This window comes from Rhipicephalus microplus, unplaced genomic scaffold (assembly GCF_043290135.1).
Source record: "Rhipicephalus microplus isolate Deutch F79 unplaced genomic scaffold, USDA_Rmic scaffold_39, whole genome shotgun sequence".
Taxonomy (NCBI): Eukaryota; Metazoa; Arthropoda; class Arachnida; order Ixodida; family Ixodidae; genus Rhipicephalus; species Rhipicephalus microplus.
In genome coordinates, this window is record NW_027464612.1 from 1118107 (window position 1) to 1140105 (window position 21999).

Sequence of the window (21999 nt, forward strand, 5' to 3'; positions counted from 1 at the left end):
GTGCTTTCACATTAGATATCGCAGTTTCCGACTTGTAGTTGTGAAAAACGCTGCGTATCATTAGTTGACATTGTTTAATGCGGTTTTATGACGCTTCATACCCTAACCTAACCTTCGCACTTGTATCTAAAAACGCTCTGTTACACTGTTTCGTTCACAATTACGATATTTGCATGACCGCACATTTTTTCACCCACTTAGTACAGTACAGAACGCTGTATCCCGCTAAATGACATCGTTCTTTAAGGTTCCACGATGCTTGCTTGCGCTTTCACGAGAATAACACAATATAGCAGTTTCGCACTTGTAACAGTACAAGACGCAGTATCTGGCTAGTTGACGCCGTTTTGTGTGCTTTCACAATAACTCACCTATAGCAGTTTCGTTTTCGCAACAAAACAACACTATCTCGTTAGATGACGTCGTTTTTGGTGGCTTCACGACACTACCTAGCTTGAACTAACATAACTCAACCTAACCTAACCTTTGCACTTCTAGCACTAGAAAACATTTTATTCGCTACTTTACAATGCTTTTTGCAACATTACAACGGTTTCATGCACTTTCACATTAGATATCGCAGTGTCCGACTTGTAATGGTGAAAAACACTGCATCTCAATAGCTGAAATTGTTTATTGCGGTTTTATGACGCTTCATAACTTAACCTAACCTAACCTTCGCGCTTGTATTTAAAAACGCTCTGTTACACTGTTTGGTTCACAATTGCGATATTATCATGACCTCACAGTTTTTCACCAACTTAGTACACTACAGAACGCTGTATCTCGCTAATGACATCGTTCTTTAAAGTTTCACGATTCTTGCATGCGCTTTCACGAGAATACCACAATATAGCAGTTTCGCCCTTGTAACGGTACAAGACGCAGTATCTGTCTAGTTCAATGTCGTTTTGTGTGCTTTCACATTATTTCACCTATCGCAGTTTTGCACTCGCTACAAACCAACACTATCTCGTTAGATGTCGTCGTTTTCGGTAGTTTCACGACGCTACCTAGCTTGAACATAACTCAACCTAACCTAACCCAGGCAGCACTCCGGCGATGGACCGATCTTGGACCGGTATTGGCTAACGTCGCTGCAATATTGGCCCAAGGTTGGCAAATCGGCAACGATCAACTTCTACCGATGTAGGACCGCCGTTCAAGCCAACCTGGGGCCGACGTCCTGCCGTTGCATTTGCCGACACCCAGCCGACGGCGGCCCACTCTACACATGCCAATGAAGGCCCGTCCTTTCACCGACGCAGTTGCCAACATACATCCAGCATAGGGCCAATCTCGGGCCACTTTGTAGCCAATGAAATGCCGGTATTGCGCCAGCATTCACTTTACGACGAATATTGGCTACCATTGGCTTGCCAATTTTACACCGTGAATAATATGGGCTTTATACTACTGGCATTTCTTTGCTGGTGGACTTTACATTACATCCCCAGAATCACCTCTAGCAGCTTATAGCGCCCCGTACGAGCTTGGCAGCGTAGTATACTTCAAGGCGACTGACCACTGGATGACTAGTGTAGAAGCACTACAGGATTTCACTAAATCGTCCAATTTCGCCTTTTTTCTTGCATTGCCTATTATCCTCCCCACATGTAGAGCATAAGACATACATTTTTCTTCATTTTCGCGAGAATGGGCTGTTCTATTATGTATTAGCTAAAAAAACATTAACTAAAGTAACTGCTCCGTGCAAATATTCCGCACACTAGCAATCTATAAATAAGAATACCAGAACACAATATTTTGTAACCTTATTTCTGAGTATACTAAGCCAAACTATTTATTTCAGTTCGGCTTTTCAAGTTGCTGCAGTTCAGTAATGAAGCCCAAACTAGGAGGCGAGTACAGCAAGGCTTTATCGGCATAGGGCTGGCCAGGGAAGCAGAGGTTGGGCAATGACTCAGAGGCTGCAGCAGCAGATGAGGCAATGAAAGTAGGCTTCCAAGGGTCCTGCAAGCAGCGATTGGGCAAGAAACCAACCATCACAGGCTGTCGCAGATCCCTGCTCCAAGGGGCAGCAGCGACCGGGCTGCAAATCTATGAACACATCTATAAAGTGCCTTTCCTAACCTCCATCAAGGCCAACAAACTTCAACAGCCATGTCTTGATGAAACGCTGTGCTTTTTCAGACACCTGCATACGTAAATTGAAATAAACACCTCAAGATAAGTTCTAAGCACTGCAGTATAACATATATGCAAGCAAAAACAATGAACAACAATAACAGTAGATGTTATAATGTACTATCCAGATCAAATGCCATGTGGCCATTATGGAATAAAATGAACAAATACTTCAACAGTCATTGGGCAAAAAAAATCTGCCACAGACCAAAAAATTCAGGAATAGATTTCATTTAAAGTTGATTAAAACAAGCTTGTTTGACTAATTGACAAACATACACCAGGTCTTTCGTGATTTCTACACATGATTTACAGGGTTGCATGACAGGTGAACTAGTCTGCAGCTATAGCCTATGGCTGTATAAATTGATAACAGGGCAACAAGACACACGACTGCACGAACTTTCAACTCTGGATTATTCTTCGGCACACGTCAGCTAATACTGCACAAGAGGATGACAGACCACCAGATAGACAACACAAGATGAAAGAATCTATGCTAACCCAATTTCAGCACTGACACTTGTGGATTAGTGCAAGGCTCCTGTCCCAAGTTTAAAATGGTATCTCCAAAGGCTATGAAAGATGTGCTGATGTGGTTTCCTACGTTGTTCTTTTCGCTATAAATAAACCTCCGAAATTTCATGTGCTTTTGGAGACTTGCATGATCTGAAGTCTTGGTTTTATAGGAGACCAGGACTGGATAGGTAGCTCACCAAAAAACCGTACTTGACAGAAACTCGCGACACAATACAGCCATTTGCGAACCGGCTGCAGAGAGAGAACGTACTCTTGGCGCTACCGTGCTTCATTCTGGAACGATAAGCTCTAAAAGCCATTGCGCCAGTAATACTGTACTGAGGCTTAAAAAAAACTGTCAGAAGGCTACTCTCACATAAATAATACTTAAAAATAGAGAGGAGCTCTGCAAAGCGGACTGCATCTATGCATGTGGCATTGAAGAAACAGTGTTGTGCAGTGACGGCAACTTCCTCGTGATCATTTCCTGGTTGGGACATTGTGCTATTGTAGTACTGGCTTATATGCCCGTGCGGCGACGATACTACACTGCGCACTTCTATAATAAAAAAACGAATAAGTAGAGGCTGCAGCATCACTTTTTCTGGCGGCATATGTACACCCTGTCTGTGGAATGCATGTACGTTGATGTTGATCAGGCGAACAACTGTGACAGCATAGCACGGGTGGTGTCGCGGTCGTATGGTTGATAGCGCGGGATGGATTTCCTGACCATAACGGCTGCATTTAGGTGGGGACGAAATATAAAAAGAACACCCGCGAACCAAAATGCTATGTGCACATTGGAGAACCCCAAGCGGTCACAATCTTTGTACGCACACTGCAGCGTACCTCAGAATGATATCTTGTTGGCACATTAAAGCCTAGCAATTATCGATGTTGAACAGACATGTTTATTTTAGGCCGACACAGGGAAGCGGAAAAAACTGAAACTGCGTGTTAGGTGAACTAAACAACAAGTAAACGTCGAAGACATTTGATACTTCTCTAGCAATGCACAAATTCCGATGTTACTTAGCCACAGCAGCAAGTGAGAAAAACGCCTACTGAATTGGCTGGCTCCATAAAGCTAAGCTTTGAGTAATCTGCTCCTTTGTAACAAGAACCCTGTCTTTTGCACAAATTAAGTTAAGCAGAGGCACTTCAGCATCGAGTTTTTACCGCAAGAGTATCTTTTAGACAGCCCAGAGGCGTATGAACGTGGCCTGCACAAGTGTTGTGAGCAATTCACTTTTCCTTTACACGCAACCGTTTACAAAAAAAAAGACTACCTGCCTATCGTTTTGTTCACTACATGCACCAGATGAAGTTTGCTGAAGGTGGTTAAATGGACGGACGCATGGAAACTATGCTAGTCTTGAACTTCACTACTCAACGCTCAGTGGGCCAGACAAAATAAAAGTTTACAATGCCGTTTGTTGCATAATGTGCTCGTTTCATTTCCAGCCAATCACCAATCGAGCAAAACAAGGTATCTTTGAGGTAAAACATCTTGATTGCGGAGGCACATGTATGAATAAATTTTCATACAACTGTGAGGTTGCTAGAACAGAAAACAGTTGTAGATAACTCTAATGAACTTTTCATTGTGTCACTTTGTGCTAGCCTTTTTTCTCAATCATGCTCAGCCAAAAACAACATTGTCACAAAGCTGCCCACACGATGTAGAGTCATTTGCCCCACCCCACCTCCCCACCACAATAGAGCCATTTGTATTGAAAATTGGGATCAGTAGAACACTCCGTAGTGTGAGGAAATATTTTATGAACGTTCTGCCATTCTTCATTTGCCTTTATATTGACGATTCTGCAGCAAGAGAAAAAAACATAAAAAATCTGTCACAACGTAACCCGATTTCATCGTAGTACAGGTCTTCGACATCTAAGCTAAATTCACTGCATGTCTTCGGATTATTCTGCCGCAGAAATATCACGATAGCCCCTGCATTGGGCACAAAAAAGGGATCACAATAATGCTATGCCTTGCCCCAAAAAGAACTCAAGACTGCTGTTAAGTCGCTAGAACACAAGGGTCAACGACAAGGCCGAGTTCAATGAAGTGATAGGACTAAAATGTCAGTGAACCTCTCATGTTTCATTTCATTTCATTTCATTTTATTACCTTAAAGACCCCATTGAAGGGGTATTACATACGGGGTGGGTACATATATGAAAACGTGAAAGCCATTTTTTTTTACAATGCAAGGTAATTTGTTACGGTGTTCAAAAAGGTGGTAGGACAGGTTATGGCGGTGATTTCGTTAGAAAGGCCGTTCCAGTCCGTAGCTGCACGAAAAAAGAATGAGGACGAAAAAGTGACGGTGCGCGTACGCGGCCGCTCAACTTGTTGCGGGTGACCAGTGCGATGGGAGATGCGTGCCGGAGGAAGAATGTATGGTGGCCTGCCGAGCGAGCTGTAAAAAAACTTGTGAAAATGGGAAAGACTAGAAATGCGGCGACGAGATGCAAGCAATGATAGGCCAGATTCTGCTTTCAGTGCTGATATGCTGACGTCATAAGAGTACGTAGAATGAATAAATCGTGTGGCTTGATTTTGAAGTGACTCGAGTTGATCGATGAGATATGCTTGATGCGGGCTCCAAATGGCTGATGCGTATTCTATCTTCGTCCTTACGAGAGATTGATAAGTTAGTAATTTGACTAAAAGCTAGTAATTCAATAAAATCAAATATTGCTTCAAAGCAATGTTTGTAGTGACTCCAGCAGTTGTACCAGCAGTTGGCAATATTTTCTTGAAGGTACACTAAAGAGAACTAATGTCTCAGTTTAGACTGACACGCGGCACACAGAGACCTCTCAAGCCACAAGTTCATTTTCAGCGAAGAAAATATTAGGGATGAAGTTTATTTTTTATTTTGTGATGCTAAATTTTGAAAATGAATTGTATTTTCGCAACATTGGCTTGATGAATATTTCTGAAATTTTGTATCATAGGTCCATCACACCGACAGATAACAGTGTACATAATTTTGATGAATCAATATTTACATGAGACCCAGTACACGTGTTTGAATTTTATGATGTCACCTGGTTTCGTGCGAAAATATTAAGTGAGCGTCTCCACCCACATTTTCTTTTGGTGCGTTATCTCAATTACCAAGCGTCGTTTCGCGGTAAGGGTGCTATTTCCTGGATTGAGAAATTGTACATCACTAATACGCGTAAAATGTTTTTGGTTTTAGTGTCTTTAAAACGTGTACCGAGACAATTTTGAGACATCGCAAAAGGGACATTTTTAGTTTCCTCGGTATGCAAGCAGCATTACCACTTGCCACACAATAGTCAGCCAGCGTGCATGAGATAGTTACTTTGACTTTAAAGTTTTTGTTCCAACGTATTGGACACAATGGAGTGGACATCATCATGACGAGTCAACAAGGTTCCTCCGAGTTGGAAAACGGAGTTTCCATGCAGCCTGAATCACAGAAATCACTGTTATGGTCAATAGGGACAATGCACTCATGGTTTATATGTACCACGAGCAGATCGCTTTTCTGCCATTAGTACGTAGCAAATTGCCAAGTTCCTGCAACGTCACACTGCCTTGTCATATCACAGAGAAGCCACCCACTTGATATCGAAATTGGTAGTGTCTTTTAAAAGTAGAGGTATTAAAAACATATGCGATGTTTTCCCACGCAATAAAAACTGTCTTTTTGAAACCAATCGTCTTCTATAGAACCAATATTCCTAAATATTGAAAATTTGTCTCAGTACTCCTTTAAGTGATGCCAACAAGATGAAATGGGACAGCAATATCAGATGGTTTGGCAGCATGTATTTGGGTACATGCACGATTACCTGATCAATTGTGAAGGGAACAATATAACGAATGGGTGGTAGATCACAGCTGGTCTGTAGGCGCTCGCTCGCTCCCTGCTTTTATGGCCTAAGCAGCCACTGCGAGTAAAATATAGTTGTTTTTACACAGTGTCCGCGCACTCCGCATGTGGGCGTCGAGAGCCAACTCTCGACGCCCGCATGCGGAGTGCGTGGGCGTCGAGACGCCCGTACACCTAAATTTATTATAACGTGCACCTAAACGTGCACCTAAATTTAATATTTAGGTGCACGTTAAAGAACTCCACATGGTCAAAACTCCCAGAGCCTTCAACTATGGCGTCTTTCGTAAATATATCAGTGAACGAACTTCCTCGAATAATAATCCTTGACAATAACACTCGATTATTGAGCAATACATTGAAGATTCACTGCTGCTGGCCTGTTCGGAAAGTGTGGACAAGAGTCACGCAAAAGCGTCGGCGCTAATTACTTCTGAAACTTTTTCCCAGATTCTTCTAGTTAATTGCATAAAAATGTTGACGGATTGAAATGACATGCCGTCTCGCTTTCTTTACAAGCCCACACAAAAGCATTTCTGGTTAGAAACAATGTCGCTATTTCAGCTAAAAGCATCACAACAAATTTTTGCCAACGGTGCTTTTTTTTTCTTCAGGTGCAATGAAAATATATTAGTACTAATGAGGACATTTTTTGATTCTATAAAATTATATTGTTCCTGTGCGTCTCTGGAGAGCCTTATTGCATGAGAAAATGTTTCACATTTTTTAATCGGCACTGAAGATTGCATGTGGGATTGTGCGGGCTTGGTTTTTTTTTTCTTTACTAAAACGACTTTCCAAAACTGCATCACAACATGATCTTTCATGTCTCCAAATTTTGTGTTTTTATTTTGAACAAATATTATTTTCATTGACATTCTTATTACTACTGCTATTACTCCTGCTATTGCGAGTGCTATTCACACCTACTTGTGAGAAATAGTGACCATCCCTCTTATGCTTTTACTTTCACCTTAATGAAGTACTTATTTCAATAAGCACGAAATGTGATACCTTGAACAAGAATGTGCCAATTTATCATTTTCATGGGCACTGGCTGCCGCATACGAATTCGAAGTAAACGTTTCCAAAACAATTTTTCTCAGAAAAAAAGAAAAGATTATGTTGTCTATCATTTCCTCTGCCAGTTTGTGAAAGATTTTGTGGCCAAGCCTTCTGAACCCAATGCACAATGGTACGTGCGTGCAGAATGGAATATTTATCAATTCACTCCTGTCTTGAAGTATCAGCAAAAGGTGTCATATATGCTTCCTACCATGTTTCCATTGCGTTGGTAACACAGGAAAGTGCAAAAGTAGAAATGAACCTGAGCATTATTTGAGTGCGCTAGCCTTTTTTTTCCAATGGACGGCGGCGAGTTAGTTTGGAACAAGATTGCAGCAATAGGTAGAAGCACAACCTCCTTTCTGTACACAGTCCGCAAATAAAGCAAGCGTGCGCCTCCAGACTCGCCGCAAGTAGATATAGTCGGGACAATAAAGAGAAACAATTGCTTGACTTAGATGAACAAACTGTGGTCTGAAATCTCTAATGCTACAAGTTTCACTGTCATCATTTCATTAATAATGAACAAAAATCAAGGTCAACATTTTAATGGTAAATTTCGTGCTTAAACATTTGCCAGGGTGCGACAGCTGAACTAGAAGTTGGAGCACTAAAATTTGAATTTTCAAAGCAGCAAAATTTTCTTTTTGGAGCACTAAAATTTAAATTTGTAGCAGGTTACAAGCGAAAAAACATTCATTTTTTTTTTACCACGAAAGACCGAATTTTGAGCAACTTGAGAAAGAAGGCTTAGACTTAAAAATATATATTTATGTGCAAGCCATTTAACATTCCCTAAATCATGCACAGTGAATATGTGCACTCCAATTTCAAAAAGTAGTAATTTCTTTAATCACCCCACTCCGCAAACAATCATAAGGTCCACATTAGAAGTCACCAGGCCTGTCAAATCGTTTGAGAATTCAAATGTGGATTTCCCCAGATGGTGACCATGAGATTCCTAAAACTAGAAAAAAACGGATTTTTTACAGCTGTAGAGATGTCATATTGTACCCCAAATAATTTTGCCAGTAACTTTTCCTACTGACTAATATGTGGCATATATATACATCAGTGATTGAACAAACTGCAAAGTGTCTAGAGACTACTACAAGCCCCTTCCAAATATTATAAGGCTTTTTCACAGGCCATCATGTACTATGCGAAGGTGGCTTAAGCGGTGTTTCTGCACAGGTTAGAACAAGACCAAGAAATTTCGAACCACAACCCCCCCCCCCCCCTCCTTCCCTTCATTTTTTTTTCATGAAGAAGTTAGGTTTAGGGCACAATTTTTGGCTTGCTTGCAAGGCGCGTTTGACCAGATAAAGCAATCTAATCAAACCATTGCGAGACCAACCTGCCAGTTGGCTTCGCAATGGCACCGGATATCTATCGCATGTGGTGTTGCTATGGCAACTGACGTCACGGCATGAACTGGCTGTAAAGCTGGTAGTGTACAAGCTCGATATGCTGAGAGCTTGAACACTTACAGCTTTATTTCCTAATGGTTCCTAAGATGCCATGGCAGCACTTGATGACTAGAAAATTCATATTTCCAACGAAGTGTTGCTGGCTACGGCAACACATCTTTTGTGTTGTCGTTGCGTCGTCCCGCCGTTAAATATATCTGCTGCGGTCAGCAAACCGACCGGCACGTGGCGTTGTAACTACATCTGGTTGATAGAGTTTTTCGACTGTCTTTAAATAATGAGCAGCTGTCTTACACTGCGGTTTATGGTTAGGGTCTGCCCGCATGGACTGATGATGCAAACTACAAGTGGCTAAAATGGTCTCCATTTCTCGCTCACATTAGGGCAAACGAGAAAATTTTGAGGGCCGTCGGGCATTTTGGCGCAGCGTGGCACAATTTGGGCAAATTTTATGGTTTTGGCACAGCTCGGCACACAAATGAGCAATTTTATAAAATTGACGCAATCAGAACAGCTGTTGCACCCCTGCGTTTGAGCATCACGTAGCAAATTTCAAGATGTCTTTTTCGTATTTTTATGACATTGGCTCAATGAAATTTTCCAATCATCGTATGCTAGGTCTAGCACCCACTGAACAGAATGTACTTCATTTTTAATGAGTAGAAGCTATGTGTGACCCCCCCCCCCCCCCCCCCAGTAGACGCCTTCATTATTTCGTGCGTCACTGTGTTTGGCAAAGGCAATCTCAGTGGAATCTCCACCCAAATTTTCTTCTTGCATGTTTTGTCCGTTGCCGAGCATCATGTTGCCGCAAGAAAAGTGTTTGTCGGATAGTGTATTAAGAAGTACATATATGCAAAAAATTGTTTTGCTCTTTAGTGTCTCTTTGGAGAATGGAAGGGTACTTCACTTTACGGCAAAACTGCTGCAGGAATTGAACCTTCAGTTTTTAGACCTAAGGTTAACGCTTTACTCAAACTGGGGTGAGATGGCTGAAACTAAATTGGGAGCGGTTTCTGGAGCAGCGAAATTTCAATTTTGCAGCAGTTAGCCGCCTTTACTAAGTTGTCCTGGGAGCTTGAAAATACCCATGTTTAGCAACGTGGGGGCACCAGTGCATACTTTAATTTCCTTAGGATACACATTAAACTGAAACAGATTTTGAAGGAAGTTTTTGAACTGATGATCGCTAGGTATGAACTGCACTACTTTTTTACATCCACACACGTGACATCTAGCCCTCGTAACACGTAAAATAATATCTAAAAAAGGTTTAGTTAAAAGCTAGGTTCCGCGGAGACATTAAAAAGAACACATCACACTCAAAAAGAAATTAAATAATTGTGATTGCACAAGAATCTTAGTGACGTAAGAGTGGTCGTTCGCTCAAAAAAAAATCGTGACATGATAGCGTAAAGCGCTTCTAACAAACAAAAGCAAGCTGCACTGCCGTTCGCGGTCATCTCATGCAAGACCAACTCCAAAAGTGCAGGGCGAGATCCAAGAAATCTTGAAGCATAGACTATCTCGTGAAGCACGTGCATATGACACTAAGTGATAAGCGAGTGATACTGATAACGCCTCTCCACATCAGCAACCACGCGCTATTATTATAGCACAAGTTGGCCAGTGTTGATACTTTTTCAATATCTATAGGTCGTCACCATCGATGAAGAACTCCCAATAATACATCGGCTCGCAATTGCTGCCCTCGCCGCTCCGTGACTCGCGTAAAGTGCTACCGCACCACAGGTGAAAAAATCCCTGTCCACGCAAACAAAACGCTGACCGTAGACAGGCAGGTTTTATTGCAAAAAAAAGAAGAAAAGAAAGAAAACAAAGTCACACCGTTATTTTCTGCTCCCCTATATACCACAGGAAAATATTGGGAGGGCAGAGGCACGGGCCGGGTGTGCCACCCCCTGGCTACGCTACTGGTGGACGGAAACCAGTGTGGTCGAATACACACATAGAGAAGGAGAGCCGGGGAGGAGGGTGGGAGTGGCACAGGCTACTGTTAGGTTACCTTGGCCAGAAAAGTAGCTCTAACTGGAGCGACACATGTATGATGTAGGAAAGAAAGTTGCGTCTAACGAGCTGGCCGAACAAACAGAAGCATCTGCAACGAAATAGACTAGAATAAGGTGACATTACCAAAATAAAGGGAAAAGAATTGAACTTCCGGGCTATATCTAGACTCTCTCACAAATCGGACAACAACGGGGCACATTCCTGAGTGTAATGACAATGACAGCAACTTCCCCCAGCTCCACACACCTACATTCTATTTTGAAATATATATAATTGGACTTTTCGCACATTCATTATTAGTTGTGACGAGGTTCCCGTGCGGAAACCTAAATGTTCCGCTTTTATGCGAGCATTCATGGTCGGTGCTCATATTAACCCCATTGTTGATAACAACCAAAACACAAAAAGAGACAGGAGACAATGGCACTGCAACCGCCGTGAGACTACCTTCACGTATGTAGCGCACTGTGGCATGTCGCCGGTAAATTTTGCTGTCTTTCCGGATTGTGTAGTCTGTCTGCAGAAGTCCGCACACATGAAGCCAGAGCAAAACAACGCTGTTCGAAAATGAAGACCCTGCAAAGTCACGGTAGAATCACACATGCAACCGCCAGCTTTTCTTTGCCAGTGCGAGGCGAGATCACGTGATCCAACCCTGTACGACACAGCACTCGCGCCTCCGGTGGTGGGCCTCACGCCCAATATGTAAGGGAAACTGCATTACCGACCCTTGATACACTAAACGGTGCAGCAAGCAATAGAGGAAGACAAGCGGTCGGTGCAGGGTGAATAAGTGGTCGAAAATACAGTGACAAGAGACTTTTCGAAAACAGTCAACCATAGATTCTTGGCTCTCTAACGCATTTGTAAGTAGTGTAAATAAACATCTTGTATATTATAGAAAGCAAATGTCAGTGAATTGCTGAATCAAACCCTTTTATAACGTACTGTTTCCTGTCATGCAAGTTTTGATTCATGTCAAACATTAGTTGGCAAAACATTAGAGCTCACTCAAACTCACTTATACATACTTCGCGCCTGGGGCTCATTCTAACCCACCAAAGTTTTCTTAAACGAGACTCGCTCGACATCAAGCTCGCTAAAATATTACTCACCCCTAATCAGTCAAGCACCTGGCTTATTTGAGTATGAGCGAGTCTCGACTAAGTCGACTCATAAGTGAGTTGCTGACCTTAGGTGTCAAGTTAAGGAGACGATCACAGAGCGCCCAGACTTAATAGGATAGAATAAACTGATCGATCAGATAGATACTACACAGACCGACTGACAGACAGATATGGTTAAGGTGCTCAACCCTTAAGGAAAGCCTCACTTTGAGGTTTCAGCTTTTCTGGTTTCTATGAATAGAAAGCACTTACGAGACATTTCGAAACTTGCCACTCTGTACTAGCACTGGTGTCCAAGCGATAGCCAACACACTGCCCTAAACGAGCCTTGGAATGCAAACCACAGGTCAACAGCATAAGAAAAAATGACTTCCTTGTTATTATGGCAGGACACCAACACTTGCTAAGCTAAAAAAAAAGAAATAATTAGAAAATTGATGTGTTTTTGAAACACCCGACAGCGTTGTACAGACCTTGTAGAGAATCTGCTGCAATCTAGCAGACACCGAGGGCATCTCTCCAATGTTGAAGGCTCGGCACGCTCCACCTGTGAAGGCACGGAATGTCCATATTAACGAGTGGTGGCAGATAGGGGCGGCAATGCCAACAAATTTTCGTGTGCCATGTTGCTCAGACTGAGGAAACTGGGATGCTAAAAAAATATTTGCAGGAGATTAAGTTCTATGTTATTTGGCTTTCTCGTGGCTGACGTGAAGGGACAGATCTTCTGCTCATTTCGTTGCTTACAATTAAATGCCTGTTTATGTTCTCCGTTCTATCCAGATGTGGGACAGCATATGCGCTCATCACAGCACGCTCTCTCATGCCATGCCAGAATGAAACGGTTTTGGCACCGTATGAATGCAGGCACAGACAAACTGGCCTTTGCACGAGCTTCACAGTTGCAACACGACTACTCATGCTTGCCTCTATTGCTGTTTACAACATTACTTTGTCTATTACATTGTGATAACAATTACATATTAGCCACGTGGGTTCTGCCTGTCATCAATTCTCATCTCATGGAATGGTTGTGCTCGAACAATATAGCAGTTTCGCACTTGTAACAGTACAAGACGCAGTATCTGGCTAGTTGACGCCGTTTTGTGTGCTTTCACAATAACTCACCTATAGCAGTTTCGTTTTAGCAACAAAACAAAACTATCTTGTTAGATGACGTCGTTTTTGGTGGTTTCACGACGCTACCTAGCTTAAACTAACCTAACCTAACCTAACCTTCGCACTTCTATCGTTAGAAAACGTTTTACTCGCTACTTTACAATGCTTTCTACAACATTACGACGGTTTCATGCGCTTTCACATTAGATATCGCAGTTCCCGACTTGTAATGGTGAAAAACACTGCATCTCACTAAGTGACATTGTTTAATGCGGTTTTACGACGGTTCATATCTTAACCTAACCTAACATGAGCGCTTGTATCTAAAAACGCTCTATTACACCGTTTCGTTCAATTTTACGATATTTGCATGACCGCACAGTTTTTCACCCACTTAGTACAGTACAGAACGCTGTATCTCGCTAAATGACATCGTTCTTGAAGGTTTCACGATGCTTGCAATCGCTTTAACGAGAATATCACAGTATAGCAGTTTCGCACTTGTAACGGTACAACACGCAGTATCTGGCTTGTTCATGCCGTTTTGTGTGTTTTCACAACATTTAACCTTTCGCAGTTTCGTACTCGCAATAAAACAACACTATCCCGTTAGATGACGTCGTTTTTGGTGGTTTCACGACGCTACCTAGCTTAAACTAACCTAACCTAACCTAACCTTCGCACTTCTATCGTTAGAAAACGTTTTACTCGCTACTTTACAATGCTTTCTACAACATTACGACGGTTTCATGCGCTTTCACATTAGATATCGCAGTTCCCGACTTGTAATGGTGAAAAACACTGCATCTCACTAAGTGACATTGTTTAATGCGGTTTTACGACGGTTCATATCTTAACCTAACCTAACATTCGCGCTTGTATCTAAAAACGCTCTATTACACTGTTTCGTTCAATTTTACGATATTTGCATGACCGCACAGTTTTTCACCCACTTAGTACAGTACAGAACGCTGTATCCCGCTATATGACATCGTTCTTTAAGGTTCCACAATGCTTGCATGCGCTTTCACGAGAATAACCCAATATACCAGTTTCGCACTTGTAACAGTACAAGACGCAGTATCTGGCTAGTTCACGCCGTTTTGTGTGCTTTCACAATAACTCACCTATCGCAGTTTCGTACTCGCAACAAAACAACACTATCTCATTAGATGACGTCGTTTTTGGTGGCTTCACGACGCTACCTAGTTTGAACTAACCTAACTCAACCTTACCTATCCTTTGCACTTCTAGCGTTAGAAAACGTTTTATTCGCTATTTTAAAATGCTTTTTAAAACATTACGACGGTTTCATGCATTTTCACATTAGATATCGCAGTTTCCGACTTGTAATGGTGAAAAACACATCTCATTGGCTGACATTGTTTAATGCGGTTTTATGACGCTTCATAACTTAATCTAACGTAACCTTCGAACTTGTATCTAAAAACGCTCGGTTACACTGTTTCGTTGACAATTACGATATTTGCATAACCTCAAAGTTTTTTCACCAACTTAGTACAGTACAGAACGCTGTATCTCGCTAAATGACATCGTTCTTTAAGGTTTCACGATGCTTGCAAGCACTTTCACGAGAATATCACATTAGCAGTTTCGCACTTGTAACGGTACAAGACGCAGTATCTGGCTAGTTCGTGCCGTTATGTGTGCTTTCACAATATTTCACATATCGCAGTTTCACACTCGCAACAAAACAACACTAACTCGTTAGAAGACGTCGTTTGTGGTGGTTTAACGACGCTACCTAGCTTCAAATAATATAACTCAACCTAACCTAACTTTCGCATCTCTAGCGTTAGAAAACGTTTTACTCGCTACTTTACAATGCTTTCTGCAACATTACGACGGTTTCATGCGCTTTCACATTATATATCGCAGTTTCCGACTTGTAGTGGTGAAAAACACTGCATCTCAATAGCTGAAATTGTTTATTGCGGTTTTATGACGCTTCATAACCTAACCTAACATTCGCGCTTGTATCTAAGAACGCTCTATTACACTGTTTCGTTCACAATTAGGATATTTGCATGACCTCACAGTTTTTCACCAACCTAGTACAGTACAGAACGCTGTATCTCGCTAAATGACATCGTTCTTGAAGGTTTCACGATGCTTTCATGCGCTTTCACGAGAATATCACAATATAGCAGTTTCGCACTTGTAACGGTTTAAGACGCAGTATCTGGCTAGTTTATGCCATTTTGTGTGCTTTCACAATATTTCACCTATCGCAGTTTCGTACTCGCAATAAAACAACACAATCTCGTTAAATGACGTCGTTTTTGGTGGTTTCACGACGCTACCTAGCTTAAACTAACATAACTCAACCTATTAGAACCTTCGCACTTCTATCGTTAGAAAACGTTTTACTTTCTACTTTACAATGCTTTCTACAACTTTACGACGGTTTCATGCGCTTTCACAATAGATATTGCAGTGCCCGACTTGTAATGGTGAAAAACACTGCATCTCACTAAGTGACAATGTTTAATGCGGTTTTACGACGCTTCATATCTTAACCTGACCTAACCTTCGCACTTGTAACTAAAAACGCTCTATTACACTGTTTCGTTCACAATTACGAAATTTCATGACCTCACAGTTTTTCACCAACTTAATACAGTACAGAACGCTGTATCTCGCTAAATGACATCGTTCTTTAAGGTTTCACGATGCTTGCAATCGCTTTAACGAGAATATCACAGTATAGCAGTTTCGCACTTGTAACGGTACAACACGCAGTATCTGGCTTGTTCATGCCGTTTTGTGTGTTTTCACATTTCACCTTTCGCAGTTTCGTACTTGCAATAAAACAACACTATCCCGTTAGATGACGTCGTTTTTGGTGGTTTCACGACGCTACCTAGCTTAAACTAACCTAACCTAACCTAACCTTCGCACTTCTATCGTTAGAAAACGTTTTACTCGCTACTTTACAATGCTTTCTACAACATTATGATGGTTTCATGCGCTTTCACATTAGATATCGCAGTTCCCGACTTGTAATGGTGAAAAACACTGCATCTCACTAAGTGACATTGTTTCATGCGGTTTTACGACGGTTCATATCTTAACCTAACCTAACATTCGCGCTTGTATCTAAAAACGCTCTATTACACTGTTTCGTTCAAAATTACGATATTTGCATGACCGCACAATTTTTCACCCACTTAGTACAGTACAGAACGCTGTATCCCGCTATATGACATCGTTCTTTAAGGTTCCACGATGCTTGCATGCGCTTTCACGAGAATAACCCAATATACCAGTTTCGCACTTGTAACAGTACAAGACGCAGTATCTGGCTAGTTCACGCCGTTTTGTGTGCTTTCACAATAACTCACCTATCGAAGTTTCGTACTCGCAACAAAACAACACTATCTCATTAGATGACGTCGTTTTTGGTGGCTTCACGACGCTACCTAGTTTGAACTAACCTAACTCAACCTTACCTATCCTTTGCACTTCTAGCGTTAGAAAACGTTTAATTCGCTACTTTACAATGCTTTTTAATACTTCACGACGGTTTCATGCATTTTAACATTAGATATCGCAGTTTCCGACTTGTAATGGTGAAAAACACTGCATCTCAATAGCTGACATTGTTTGATGCGGTTTTTTGTCATTCATGACTTAACCTAACCTAACAATTGCGCTTGTATCTAAAAACGCTCTATTACACTGTTTCGTTCACAATTACGATATTTGCATGACCTCACAGTTTTTCACCAACTTATTACAGTACAGAACGCTCTATATCGCTAAATAACAACGTTCTTTAAGGTTCCACGATGCTTGCATGCGCTTTAACGAGAATATCACAATACCGCAGTTTCGCACTTGTAACGGTACAATATGCAGTATCTGGCTTGTTCATGCCGTTTTGTGTGCTTTCACAATATTTCACGTATCGCAGTTTCGTCTTCCCAATAAAACAACACTATCTCGTTAGATGACGTCGTTTTTGGTGGTTTCACGACGCTCGCTAGCTTAAACTTACATACGTCAACCTAACATAATCTTCGCACTCCTTTCGTTGGAAAACGTTTTCCTCGCTACTTTCCAATGCTTTCTGCAACATTATGACGTTTTCATGCGCTTTCACAATAGATATCGCAGTTTCCGACTTGTAATGATGAAAAACACTGCATCTCACTAAGTGACATTGTTTAATGCGGTTTTACGACGGTTCATATCTTAACCTAACCTAACCTTCGCACTTGTAACTAAAAACGCTCTATTACACTGTTTCGTTCACAATTACGATATTTGCATGACCTCACTGTTTTTCACCAACTTATTACAGTACAGAACGCTGTATCTCGCTAAATGAAATCGTTCTTTAAGGTTTCACGATGCTTGCATGCGCTTTAACGAGAATATCACTATACAGCAGTTTCGCACTTGTGACGGTACAAGACGCAGTATCTGGCTTGTTCATGCCGTTTTGTGTGCTTTCACAATATTTCACCTATCGCAGTTTCGTACTCGCAATTAAACAAAACTATCTCGTTAGATGACGTCGTTTTTGGTGGTTTCACGACGCTACCTAGCCTAAACTAACTCAACCTAACATAACCTTCGCACTTCTTTCGTGTGAAATCGTTTTACTCGCTACTTTACAATGCTTTCTACAGCATTGCGCCGGTTTCGGAGGCTTTCACATTAGATATCGCAGTTCCCGACTTGTGATGCTGAAAAACACTGCATCTCACTAAGTGACATTGTTTAATGCGGTTTTACGACGGTTCATATCTTAACCTAACCTAACATTCGCGCTTGTATGTAAAAACGCTCTATTGCACTGTTTCGTTCACAATTACGATATTTGCATGACCTCACAGTTTTTCACCAACCTAGTACCGTACAAAACGCTGTATCTCGCTAAATGACATCATTCTTTAAGGTATCACGATGCTTTCATGCGCTTCAACGAGAATATCACAGTACAGCAGTTTCGCACTTGTAACGGTACAAGACGCAGTATCTGGCTAGTTCACGCCGTTTTGTGTGCTTTCACAATAACTCACCTATCGCAGTTTCGTACTCGCAACAAAACAACACTATCTCGTTAGATGACGTCGTTTTTGGTGCCTTCACGACGCTACCTAGCTTGAACTAACATAACTCAACCTTACCTATCCTTTGCACTTCTAGCGTTAGAAAACGTTTTATTCGCTACTTTACAAAGCTTTCTACAACGTTACGACGGTTTCATGCGCTTTCACATTAGATATTGCAGTTTCCGACTTGTATTTGTTAAAGACACTGCATATCAATAGTTGACATTGTTTAATGCGGTTTTATGACGCTTCATGACTTAACCTAACCTAACCTTTGCACGTGTATCTAAAAACGCTCTATTACACTGTTTCGTTCACAACTACGATATTTGCATGACCTTACAGTGTTTCACCAACTAGTACAGTACAGAACGCTGTATCTAGCTAGATGAGATCGTTCTTTTAAGTTTCACGATGCTTGCATGCGCTTTCACGAGAATGTCACAATACAGCAGTTTCGCACTTGTAACGATACAACACGCAGTATCTGGCTTGTTCATGCCGTTTTGTGTGCTTTCCCAACATTTCATTCATCGCAGTTTCGTAATCGCAATAAAACAACACTATCTCGTTAGATGACGTCGTTTTTGGTGGTTTCACGACGCTACCTAGCTTGAACTAACATAACTCAACCTTACCTATCCTTTGCACTTCTAGCGTTAGAAAACGTTTTATTCGCTACTTTACAAAGCTTTCTACAACGTTACGACGGTTTCATGCGCTTTCACATTAGATATTGCAGTTTCCGACTTGTATTTGTTAAAGACACTGCATATCAATAGTTGACATTGTTTAATGCGGTTTTATGACGCTTCATGACTTAACCTAACCTAACCTTTGCACGTGTATCTAAAAACGCTCTATTACACTGTTTCGTTCACAACTACGATATTTGCATGACCGCACATTTTTTCACCCACTTAGTACACTACAGAACGCTGTATCCCGCTAAATGACATCCTTCTTTAAGGTTCAACGATGCTTGCTTGCGCTTTCACGAGAATAACACGATATACCAGTTTCGCACTTGTAACAGTACAAGACGCAGTATCTGGCTAGTTCACGCCGTTTTGTGTGCTTTCACAATAACTCACCTATCGCAGTTTCGTACTCGCAACAAAACAACACTATCTCGTTAGATGATGTCGTTTTTGGTGGCTTCACGACGCTACCTAGCTTGAACTAACATAACTCAACCTTACCAATCCTTTGCACTTCTAGCGTTAGAAAACGTTTTATTCGCTACTTTACAATGCTTTTTGCAACATTACGACGGTTTCATGCATTTTCACATTAGATATCGCAGTTTCCGACTTGTAATGGTGAAAAACACTACATCTCATTGGCTGACATTGTTTAATGCGGTTTTATGACGCTTCATAACTTAATCTAACCTAACCTTGGAACTTGTATCTAAAATCGCTCGGTTACACTGTTTCGTTGACAACTACGATATTTGCATGACCTCGAAGTTTTTTCACCAACTTAGTACAGTACAGAACGCTGTATCTCGATAAATGACATCGTTGTTTAAGGTTTTACGATGCTTGCAAGCACTTTCACGAGAATATCACAATAGCAATTTCGCGCTCGTAACAGTACAAGACGCAGTATCTGGCTAGTTCGTGCCGTTATGTGTGCTTTCACAATATTTCACATATCGCAGTTTCGCACTCGCCACAAAACGACACTAACTCGTTAAATGACGTCGTTTTTGGTGGTTTAATGACGCTACCTAGCTTTAAATAACATAACTCAACCTAACCTAACCTTCGCATCTCCAGCGTTAGAAAACGTTTTACTCGCTACTTTACATTGCTTTCTGCAACATTACGACGGTTTCATGCGCTTTCCCATTAGATATCGCAGTTTCCGACTTGTAATGGTGAAAAACGCTGCATCTCAATAGCTGAAAATTTTTATTGCGGTTTTATGACGCTTCATAACTTTACCTAACAATCGTGCTTGTATCTAAAACGCTCTATTACACTGTTTCGTTCACGATTACGATATTTGCATGACCTCACAGTTTTTCCCCAACCTAGTACAGTACAGAACGCTGTATCTCGCCAAATGACATCGTTCTATAAGGTTTCACGATGCTATCATGCGCTTTCACGAGAATAACACAATATACCAGTTTCGCACTTGTAACAGTACAAGACGCAGTATCTGGCTAGTTCACGCCGTTTTGTGTGCTTTCACAATATTTCACATATCGCAGTTTCGTACTCGCAATAAAACAACACTATCTCGTTAGATGACGTCGTTTTTGGTGGTTTCACGACGCTACCTAGCTTAAACTAACATAACTCAACCTAACATAACCTTCGCACTTTTATCGTTAGAAAACGTTTTACTCGCTACTTTACAGTGCTTTCTACAACATAACGACGGTTCCATGCGCTTTCACAATAGATATCGCAGTTGCCGACTTGTAGTGGTGAAAAACGCTGCATCTCAATAGCTGACATTGTTTGATGCTTTTTTTTGCCGCTTCATGACTTAACCTAACCTAACCTTTACACTTGTATCTAAAAACGCTCTATTACACTGTTTCGTTCACAATTACGATATTTGCATGACCTTACAGTGTTTCACCAACTAGTACAGTACAGAACGCTACATCTAGCTAGATGACATCGTTCTTTAAGGTTTCACGATGCTTGCATGCGCTTTCACGAGAATATAACAAAATAGCAGTTTCGTACTTGTAACGGTACAAGACGCAGTATCCGGCTAGTTCATGCCGTTTTGTGTGCTTTCAAAATATTTCACCTATCCAGTTTCGTACTCGCAAAAAAATCAACACTATCTCAATAGATGACGTCATTTTTGGTGGTTTCACGACGCGACCTAGCTTAAACTAACACAACTCAACCTAACCTAACCTTCGCACTTCTAGCGTTAGAAAACGGTTTACTCGCTACTTTACAGTGCTTTCTGCCTCATTACGACGGTTTCATGCGCTTTCACAATAGATATCGCAGTTCCCGACTTGTAATGATGAAAAACACTGCATCTCACTAAGTGACATTGTTTAATGCGGTTTTACGACGGTTCATATCTTAACCTAACCTAACCTTCGCACTTGTAACTAAAAAGGCTCTAATACACTGTTTCGTTCACAATTACGATATTTGCATGACCTCACAGTTTTTCACCAACCTAGTACAGTACAGAACGCTGTATCTCGCTAAATGACATCGTTCTTTGAGGTATCACGATGCTTTCATGCGCTTTCACGAGAATAACACAATATACCAGTTTCACACTTGTAACAGTACAAGACGCAGTATCTGGCTAGTTCACGCCGTTTTGTGTGCTTTGACAAAAACTCACCTATCGCAGTTTCGTACTCGCAACAAAACAACACTATCTCGTTAGATGACGTCGTTTTTGGTGGCTTCACGACGCTACCTAGCTTGAACTAACATAACTCAACCTTACCTATCCTTTGCACTTCTAGCGTTAGAAAACGTTTTATTCGCTACTTTACAATGCTTTTTGCAACATTACGACGGTTTCATGCACTTTCACATTAGATGTCGCAGTTTCCGACTTGTAATGGTGAAAAACACATCTCATTGGCT